The sequence below is a fragment of the Capricornis sumatraensis genome, chromosome 4, assembly GCF_032405125.1.
Source record: "Capricornis sumatraensis isolate serow.1 chromosome 4, serow.2, whole genome shotgun sequence".
NCBI classification, from domain to species: domain Eukaryota; kingdom Metazoa; phylum Chordata; class Mammalia; order Artiodactyla; family Bovidae; genus Capricornis; species Capricornis sumatraensis.
Window position 1 is genome coordinate 50,374,829 of NC_091072.1, and position 10,584 is coordinate 50,385,412.

The window sequence follows — 10,584 nt, forward strand, 5'->3', positions numbered from 1 at the left end:
GCTGTTATCTGCTTATCCTGAACCTCAGTCTCAGAGTGGCTACACTTTTCAGCTCGTCATCCACCAGTCTCCTGCCCAGTTGACTCTGAGTCAACTGTCCTTATCTGTCCATTTTCACTTCTTTTCCCGGTCGTCTTTTCTGTAACCAGCATCGTCAGCTTCCAGCTGACTTTCTACCATGGTGCCTCTCATAGAGTTGATACACTGAGTAAATGTCCCACTCATCTCCCAGCACTGGTATCATTGTTCAAGGGAAAAGGAGATGTCCTGAGGGGCTGACGAAAGACCAGGAGGTTGTCACGTTCTTGTGAAATTCAAATCATTACCTTTTGCTTATTTTACCAGTCATCTTATTAGGGCTTCCCAGGTGGCACAGTAGAAAAGAATCCACCTGCCAATGCAGGAGACGCAAGAGACGCAGTTTCAGTCCCTGGGTCGGGCAGATCCCCTGGAGGAGGAAATAGCAACCCACACCGGTATTCTTGCCTGGGAAACCCCATGGACAGAGGAGCCTGCGGGCTACAGTCCCTGGGGTTGCAAAGAGTAGGACTTGACTGAAGTGACAGCACACGGGCACACACCTTCCTTGTGTCGTTCCTCTACTGAAAAGCATGATCTGAAGAGCAGCAGAGAAATGCAGCTTCCAAGGCACTGCTGCTGCTGCTGCTGCTAAGTCGCTTCAGTCGTGTCCGACTCTGTGCGACCCCAGAGGCGGCAGCCCACCAGGCTCCCCCATCCCTGGGATTCTCCAGGCAAGAATACTGGAGTGGGTTGCCATTTCCTTCTCCAATGCATGACAGTGAAAAGTCAAAGTGAAGTCGCTCAGTCGTGTCTGACTCTTCACGACCCCATGGACTGCAGCCTACCAGGCTCCTTCGTCCATGGGATTTTCCAGGCAAGAGTACCCGTGCATAAATGTTAAAAGCACTGCTTTACACACAAAGATACTTTTAAAAGGAAAAAAAAAAAAGTGTTATATTAAGCAAAATCTTGATCACTATATACAAGGTGTTATTCCACAGAAATGCAGGAAGAAAGGCTATAACTGAAAAGGTCAAGAGTGGCAGGACTGCATATTGTTAAAGTTTCTGTGTAGCAGCCTCATGTGACCCTTTGTGTAAATTCATTAGCTAGCTGGTCTCAGTCTCCATTTACAGAAATTGTACTCGTTGGGTAACAATGGTCTAGCAACATCCTCACCTGTATTTTCTTACATGCATTAGTTCACTCAAAAAGTAATTAGCAGGCCTAAAAGATTCTGTCCTGGGAGTCATGCTGATGTATGTGATACGGCCATCCTGCTTTTTCATTTTAACAAACTCTTTTTCATGGCACCTGGCGGATGGAATGGTCTATTCTAATGCTCACGACTCACGCAGTAGCATCAGGACTGTTACTGAAACAAGTTCAGAGGATGAAATCTAAGCCACCAAGCCCCTGGACTTCCCTGAAGTTCCATATTATCTTACCGTGCGTGCTTCTGCCTTTAGCTATCATAAAACACTGCTCACTCTCTTCCCCCTTAATGAATATTGCTTTAACCTTATTTAGGGATGCTGCCTAAAATTAGCTTTGTTTATAATTGTTTAAAGAACAATGGATAAATGAATTAAATGTTTTGGATAAGTGAATGTATGAATTGATCGATAAATCCAGAAAGGCAAAGAAAACTGGAGCTCATTAGAAGTTTCTAAAAGCATCCTTTCATAAAAATACTAATGAATGCTCATTTCACCTCGTCTGATGAATAAGGATTCAGTCAGACAAGAGCAGTGTCTGATTATTTGAAATATGCCTTAAGTAATCTACAATGTAAATAACCTACATAGAGAGTAAAGATAAATTATTGGAAATAGCTAACTTCAAATTTAGCAAACTCTATCAGATTCTGCTAGGGCAAAGAGTTTGTTCAAAGCTATACGTTGGGCCACAGTATCAGAAAAGGAAGTTACATTACTGACACAATTCACAGACCACAGTTGTAACAAAAACACCATGCTCTCTTAAGGAATGGACATTGTAGAGACTTGATGATATTCTAGGAAATGAACATGAGATAATGTTTTCTAAAATAGCCCCATGATAATGTCAATGAGTAATTTCAGCTCTTATCACCGTATTATGTAGTTCGGGAGCAGTACTGATATTGTGGCGAAGAAAGGTGTCAGAATGTTAAAAAAAAAAAAAAAAAAAAAATCAGTGCTCCCTCCAAGGAAAACAGCTGAGAAACAGGCACTACTGATGGATTAAAAACTCTTCACTGTTCAGTCATGGGAAGGGAAAAAAAGATCTGAAAACAGTTTTCCTTGTTTCACAGCAAATAGTGAGTCAAAGACCCTGCCCATCAGCCTACATACGTCCAGTTTTATCAAGGATAATTATGGAAAACAAGATCATTCAAGCTAGAAAAGATCCCCAGGCCAGTGCCCACAGTGACAGATGCTCAGAGGTGCCAAGTAACTTTCCTCATTTGCCCAGCACTCGACCTACAGATTCAGAGCTGTGGACACAGGCCCTCTCCTTTCTCCTCTGCCTTGAGCTATCTTTTCACCTACTTAATCTATTTCTCCTCTTCTTTTATAAACAGACTAGGAAAGAAATATTGCTGAAACCCTTTACAAACCTACAAAAGTACAAAAAGTCAGCGATCCTGGTCCCCTTTTCTCACCTTGCATTCCCTTCTCACATATTGTAGCTCTTTCTGGGACACTTTTCTAGCCCTGCCTGCCTCACAGATTTCATATCTTCTTTAATGATTTTTCCTTCCCCCAAGCCAGAGTGAAGGGTTCAGTTCCTATAGCAACTTGTTCACACTTGTGTCACAATAATTGCTAGCCTATTGTTTTCGAGCCACTTGATAATTCTCTCTGACCACACACACAACACCATGATTTCTCGGAAGCGGTGGTTTTGTCTTACACACCTTTGCAGATGCTACTATCCCCAGCCTTTAGCAAAGATCAGTAACTGTTTATTGTATAAATAAATCAATGTTACCAATTTTGTGTCTTTCTGAGCTTTCGGAAAAAGCCAACAGCCAAAACAGCATCCTGAGGGACTTCCCAGATAGTTCTGTGGCTAAGACTCTGCTCCCAAGGCAGGAGGCCCAGGTCTAATCCCTAGTCAGGGGACTAGATCCCACATGCAGCAATTAAGACTTTGCATGCCACAACTGAAGATCCCACATGCCACAGCTAAGACCCAGTGAAGCCAAGTAAATATTTAAAAAGTAGCATGATGGTACAGGACAATGTATCTATCTATGCTATATGAATATTTTTCAAACTGTAGAAGATCCATGATTGGGTACTATATGGTTTCTGCAATATTTTTTAAGAAAGCATGAAAGGGCCTGCTCACTCTCCGACACAAATTTAGCAAATTGCCCATACTTTAAAATTCAAATTAGTCCCTGCCTTTTCCTTCACAGGCCTCTCTGCCCTAAGTGCCGTTCCTTGTTCCTGACCCATCCATTTTCAAGGCTCAGCTCAAACATCAGTCCCTGCTACCAGGCTTCCCTTGACCCCCCTTGGTGACCTTCAAGCGGGCCCTTTATCACACCCTCTTCTGAAGTCTCCCAGCATGGTAGCTGTTCTTCTTTATTGACTGTATTCAATTTATTTAAGTGGATCTTTTATCTCCTCCTACTCTCCAAGGAACCTGAAAGCGGGTTTCGATCTGCACATCCTGAAGATGTCTAACACGGAGCCCTGCCCGTGGCAGGTCCTTGGCAAACAGTTTCTGAATTGCTAAAACCTTCCCTTCTTAAAGCTGCAAATAGGCAAATCTTCACCAGGCAAAACGAAGCGGAGCCTCTTTCTAGCCAGGCTGGTCCGTGACTTAGGGAGCTACGTGTGTGTGAGCACCAGCCAGATCGGTAGGTGGCCGTGGGAGATGTCAGGAAGGATTTCTCAAGGCAGACAGATAAGAAGAGCCCTAACCCAGGCCACAGGTCAGGGAAGACTTCCGGGAAGAGATGACCCCTGACCTGAGGCACAAAGGTTGCGTTAAGCAAAGAGCAGGAGGGTTGGTCAAATGGGAAGAGGCAGCAGAGACGCAGGCCTTGAGGTGAGAAGATCCAGCCATACAGGACTTTATATGCCAAGGGTGTGTGACTAAGCATACACACGGAGCAGTGTGACTGCGCTGCTTCCTTCTTCTGGAGGAATGGAGAGCCAGGGAAGGATTTCCGATATCGTTCAGTAGCAGTATGCACAGGGCACTGGAGGGCCCCAGCCAGGAGGCAGCCACCCACGGCTACTGCAGTCATCTATGCAAAATGGGAGGAGCTTCAGAGACGAGAACGTGAAATGTGGGTCATGAATAGTACGATCAGTATCCATCGATGATGTCTTAGAGATGGGAGGAAAGAGAGCAGGGAGGGAGAGGAAGGCATCAACTACGAAATGCCTGACCTGAGTAACCAGGTGAGTTACATTCACAAAGACAGACATTGAAGAAAGTAGAGGGAGCTAAATGGGAAGGTGATGGATGAGTTAATTGAGTCTGAATTGTCTACAGGACTTGGAAGTGTCAATCCAATAGGGATCGGTCACCCAGAGCCAGATCTCAAGAGAGAGATTTCAAAGACTCTTTCGGAGTCTCCCCAAAGAGCCAGAGACTCTTTGGGAATCCTGGGAAAGGTGAGAGTTGAATTCATGGGAATAAATGAGATCATCTGGGGAAAGTACATAGAACTCATGAAAGACTTGAATTTGAGGGCAGATAAAGCTGGGAAATCTTCGGAGGAATTTGGAAGTTGCAATCCAAGAGGTAGGAGGAAAAACAAGAGAAACCAGCCACGGGAGCTGAAGGATGTTTACAGAATCACGGCGTGGCCAATGCTGTAAAATGCTGCAGAGACAGCAAATGGAAGAAAGACCACGGTCGTCGCGTTCAGCCAGAAGAAGGTTTTGGTGCCCTTGAAAAGGAAAGCACTGTTTCTGAGGAGTGAGAGAGACTGACGCCAGTCAGTGGGTTAGGGAGTAAATGGAAGTCAAAAGTGTGGGAAAAAATGAATGCAGAGAAGCTTTTAGAAGCTTGGTTTTAAAAGGAATGTGAGAGATGGGGCCAAAATCCAAATAAGACACAAGACTGAGAGAAAAAAAAAACTGTGGGGCGCGGGGGTTCAGCGTGTATGCATTACTTGGCTGATTAGTTTCTTTGCATAGTTCAGAGACCCCTTCATTGTTTATATCCTGCAGGGAGAGGTTAAAGATCCAGGAGAGGGAAGATGAAAACTGGAGGCCATCCCCTAAGAGGCGGGTGGAGAGGGAGCAGGATGCTGATGGGAGAGCCAGCCTCAGATAGGAGGGCAAAGGGACTCTCCCCTCAGGACTGTCAGGGGAGGGAGGCGGCGTGCAAACCCCAGGAGCACGACTGGAGGGTCAGGGAACTAAGTCAAAGGCTTTTTGTAAATCCCGATCAGCTGTCAGGAATAAGAAAGGCAGGCACAGTAATATGGCAATGGCTTCAAAAGTAATCATAGGACCTGGTTTCTTCAAACAAAAACTATATATGTTACAAGGAGAAGAGAGAAAAGGAGGAAGAAACTTTACCTTAAAGGAAACTTACCAGACATGTCAACCAATCACAAAATATTGACCTTACTTGGATAAACTTTTTAAAAAATCAAAAGGCAACAAGGAAATGTGAAAACTGCCTATGTGTTTAGTGGTCTAGAGAATGACTATTAACTTTTTACTGAGATAATGCTATTGTACTTAGTTTTTCTAAGTGTCCTTATTTTTAGGGTACGTCTAATATTCACAGATGAAATAATATGTCATCAGAGATTTGACTAAAAATAATCTGGGGACAGGATGCTGCTGCTAAGTCGCTTCAGTCATGTCTGACTCTGTGCGACCCCAGAGACGGCAGCCCACCATGCTCCCCCGTCCCTGGGATTCTCCAGGCAAGAACACTGGAGTGGGTTGCCATTTCCTTCTCCAATGCATGAAAGTGAAAGTGACGTTGCTCAGTCATGTCCAACTCTTCATGACCCCATGGACTAAAGCCCACCAGGCTCCTCCATCCATGGGATTTTCCAGGCAAGAGTACTGGAGTGGGGTGCCATCGCCTTCTCCGGCAGGATAGAGGCCATGAGTGAAACAAGACTGGTCATGAGCTAAGTAATAGATATAGGGGAGTTTAGGACAATATTCTCTATGCTTTTATAAATGTTTGAGATTTCCCACAGGAGAAAGGTTTTAAAACCAAAAATATTTTTCAAAACCAGAAGAAAAAAATAAGACAATCATAGAGAATGAAAGAAAGGGATAATCAAATACTTATAGAAAGATTAGTGTGTAGTGGGCAGTGACTGCAGCCATAAAATTAAAAGACACTTGCTCCTTGAAAGAAAAGCTATGACAAAAGTAGACAGTGTATTAAAAAAGAGACATCACTTTGCAACAAAGATCCATATTATCAAAGCTATGGTTTTTCCAGTAGTCGTGGACGGATGTGCGCGTTGGACCATAAAGAAGACCGAGTGATGAAGAATTGATGCTTTCGAACTGCGGTGCTGGGGAAGACTCCTGAGAGTCCCTTGGACCACCAGAAGATCAAACCAGGCAATCCTAAAGGAAATCAACAGTGAATATTCATTGGAAGGACTGATGCTGAAGTTGAATCTTCAATATTTGGCCACCTGATGCAAAGAGATGACTCACTGGAAAAAAACCCTAATGCTGGGGAGGATTGAGAGCAGGAGAAAGGGGTGACAGGATAAGATGGTTGGATGGCATCACTGACACGATGGACTCTATGACTCGATTTGAGCCAACTCTGGAAGATAGTGAAGGACAGGGAAGCCTGGTGGCTGCAGTCCATAGGGTCACAAAGAGTGAGACACAGCTTACAGACTGAATGGCCACACAGAGCCTGCCTGAAGCTGGCACAATCAGTCTGTTGTAACACAGTTGAGTGTCTTTTCTCCTAGCAGACTTCAGAAGGCTTGATGTGACAGTGAAGGCACTGCCCTGGTACAGGGCAGTGGATCTTAAAGGATATGACAGCAAAAGAAGGCACAAGGGATATAATGGTATTGACTATGGCAAACCTGAAGTGTTGAACCATCATCCTGTCTAGGCTGGATAGGCAGGATGTGAAAATATGGAAGTGACTGACAGAATGGGGACAAAAAGAAACTGCAGGTCTTGAAGAAAATGCATGGCTGGAAAATGGAGGTGAGAAAGCTGGAAGAAATTAGGAGCCTATGGTTAGCAAGCCAGTTTATGGAATTTAGGATTTCAGCTGTGGGTGATGACAAGGTCAAGTGTAATTGTAAATGCCTGTGAAGTGCCTACGTGAAAGGGCAGCTGAAGTGCGATGGAGGTGAAAGTCAAATAGAGTGAAGACGGTTATAAAACTGTGAGGTGGGGTGGATACTGAAAGATAAGGCTCAGTTACAAGTCCTGTAAAGAGAAGGACTATGTCTCTCTTTTATTAAAACAATCAGCATATACCAAACATTGAAGACAGTGCCTGTCCCAGGGAAGATGCTTCCCAGTAGTCTTTGAGTACATGAATGGAAGGACAGTATCACTAACACTTTAACTGAAAGCCTTCAAGTTTCTACTCACCACTGGTGAGCCGGGAGTGGGAAGAAGCGATGGAGAAAACAGATGAATGAATGTGCCCCAAAGCAGGATTCATAGGCCGAAAGAAACATGAAAGGGATAAAATGTGGAACTCAGGAGAAAACCTCAAAGGAGTTCACGCCTTTTTTGTCATTTATCCCTGAACTAATATATGAGCTGTGACTGAGTTAATAACTGTCTATGAGTGTACAGACAGATTTTTTTTTAAGAGAGGAGAAAATAAGAAAAGACTGTTTTCTTAGTGCCCTGCCATGTTGCTGTTTGGCGGGGACCAGGCTTAAGTGGGAGTTGATCTGGATGACAGCAGCCTGAGGTCATCTCCGGTTCAGATGCCAGTGGGCAGGGCAAGGAACAGGCCTCGAGGAACTCCTCTAACTCCATAATTGAGTAGAATAAACTTCTCACCCTGCCACTGATCTGCCCATCTAAGAATCTCAGGAATAAATTCGACCTTTTGAGAATATAATTGGCTCTTAAAACTGGGCACATAAACCAGTATCACTCAGTCATTATTCATTCAGTTATTCAATAAATACTGAGAAATGAAATAGTGGTTTTAATTGAGGAAATGATTTAGAAAAGACATTAAAAAAGAAACTTAAAATGCAAAAAAAAAAAAAATCAAAGACTAAGTCTGCTCGCAAGTACAATTCTTATTAATGATACTCTCAAACACTGAGTGAGTTCACCACTGGCCACATCCTAGGCCATGTGCTTTACATAAACTCTCATTTCACCATCACAGTCATCCTGTGATCTAGGTATTGTTAGGATTCCCATTTACAGGTGAGGAAATGGGCTAAGAGATTAAATGACTTTTCCAAGATGGTAGCTAATATGGAACTGAAACAGGAAGGAAGGGGACAGGGCACAACCTTGGGAGAAATTACGTAGCCATAGGATATGATGAAAACTGGTTAGAACCAATTACGTCCAAGACAACAGAAGATTCAACTTCTAGTGGCTCTGAGCCTCATTATAGGCTCACCATAATATATCAGCATCTCAATGACACACCCACCAGAGCTGAGGCCAACCATCAAAGGCCAAAAAGTGCGCAGTGGCCCAGCTTCTGGGAATCCCTGCCCCTTCTCCAAAATAGCTGAAATAATATTCCCACTCATTAGCCTGTGAAATGACCCGCTGCTATAAAAACTGACAGCCCCAGAGCCTGGTGCCCCTCTCACCGTCTGAGACAGCCCGCATTCTGTCTGTGAAGTACGTGTGTGCGCTCAGCTGCTTGGGCGTGCCTTTGCGACCCCGTGGACTGAACCCCACTGGCTTCTGTCCATGGGATTTTCCCAGCAAGAATACTGGAGCAGGTTGCCATTTCCTACCCCAGGGGATCTTCCTGACCCAGGGATCGAAACTGTGTCTCCTGTGTCTCCTGCATTGGCAGGTGGATTCTTTACCACTGTGCCACTTGAGAAGCTGAGTATGTTTCTTTCTCAATAAATCCACTTCTTACCTATTACTTAGCTTCTCACTGAATCCTTTCTGCAATGAGACATCAAGAACCTAAGCTTCAATAAAGTCCTGAAACCAGGTGTGTGATCTGTTAAAATATGAAGGGTCCAAGTCCCAATCTGAGTTACACAGATTCAAAACCAGGCCAGGTCTAGCCGACATTAAAATACATGCTTCTAAACCGTACTCTAAACTGCTTTACTCAACCCTGGCAAGAACCAAAGTGAAGTGGCTCAGTCGTGTCCAACTCTTTGCGACCCCACGGACTACAGCCTACCAGGCTCCTCCGTCCATGGGATTCTCCAGGCAAGAGTGCTGGAGTGGGGTGCCATTGCTTTTTCCAGGAGATCTTCCCGACCAGGAATCGAACCCAGGTCTCCTGCATGGTAGGCAGATGCTTTACCGTCTGAGCCACCAGGGAAGTCCAGCAAGAATCAAGAAGGTAGTAAGTGAAGTCCCATCTAGACAGACTTGAGCTACTTGTGATGAAGGATCTGAGACTCTGAAGAGTTAGGAATGTAAGATAGAAGAAACTTTTATAGTTTCTCTCTTGTCTCTTCTCTTGTGTGTGTGCTCAGTCGCTTCAGTCATGCGTGTCCAGCTCTTTGCGACCCTGTGGACTGTAGGCCGCAGGCTCCTCTGTCCATGGGGAGTCTCTAGGCAAGAATACTGGAGAGGGTTGCTATGCCAGGGGATCTTTCTGACCCAGGGATCGAACTTAATCTCCTGCGGTGCAGGCAGATTCTTCACCCACTGAGCTACCTGGAAAGCCCAGCCTCTGCTCTTATATTCATGCAAATCCTGTTTCCAACAGAGAAAGGAAAGGTGGGGGGCGGGATAAAAAACAAAAAACAAAAAACCTTCCAGCAATTACTTAGACCACTGCCTATCAAAACCAGAAAAGGGAGAAACTCCCAAAGTCCTTGAGTTCCTATTTCCTTGTGAATGAAAGAGACTAGTATGTAAATAAAGGCTTTGCATAAGCCAGACAGTCTTTCAAGTCCAGTTTATCTACCATATGAGTCACTTCCTTTTTAAACGAGGAATTGGAAGAGATAGAGGCACATAATCATTACCCAGCACAAACCTTCTTAATAGGCCTTTTCTTCTCATTCAAGAAGCCAGAAGGTACAGGACTCCTCCTTGGACAGAAACAGCAACATCATTTTGCATACGCTGCACACACAGCTTGACCTGTTCCTGTTCTCACTGGCAGAGAGAAATGAACAAGTAAGATTAACAGGCAGATGAGATGATAGGAGGGAGGCCACAGGTCCAGCCGGTTTACCTGACACTCACAAAGGAATCTGAATAACAAGGAGCCTTTGAATGACTCAGGGAAGGTTTATCTCTTTCAAAAGGAAGTTTAACCCCACTAGTTACTCACTCCAGCGAGGTCATAAACCTTTAGAGGAAGTCTCAGAGTAGCCTAATACCAGAAAAAGGAAACAGCCACCCATTCATTCATAGATGAAGGCTCTGTCTTGACCTTTCAACCGAAAAACAAATAGAG

At 44.4% G+C, this 10,584-nt stretch overlaps 1 non-coding gene across 1 annotated transcript; it reads right to left on the bottom strand.

Annotated features, from left to right (window-relative positions):
• Positions 1-9,420: 9,420 nt before the first annotated feature.
• On the bottom strand, positions 9,421-9,492 carry TRNAG-ACC (transfer RNA glycine (anticodon ACC)). The gene has a single exon. It is a non-coding gene; the product is annotated as a tRNA-Gly (tRNA).
• Between the last annotated feature and the right edge of the window lie 1,092 nt (positions 9,493-10,584).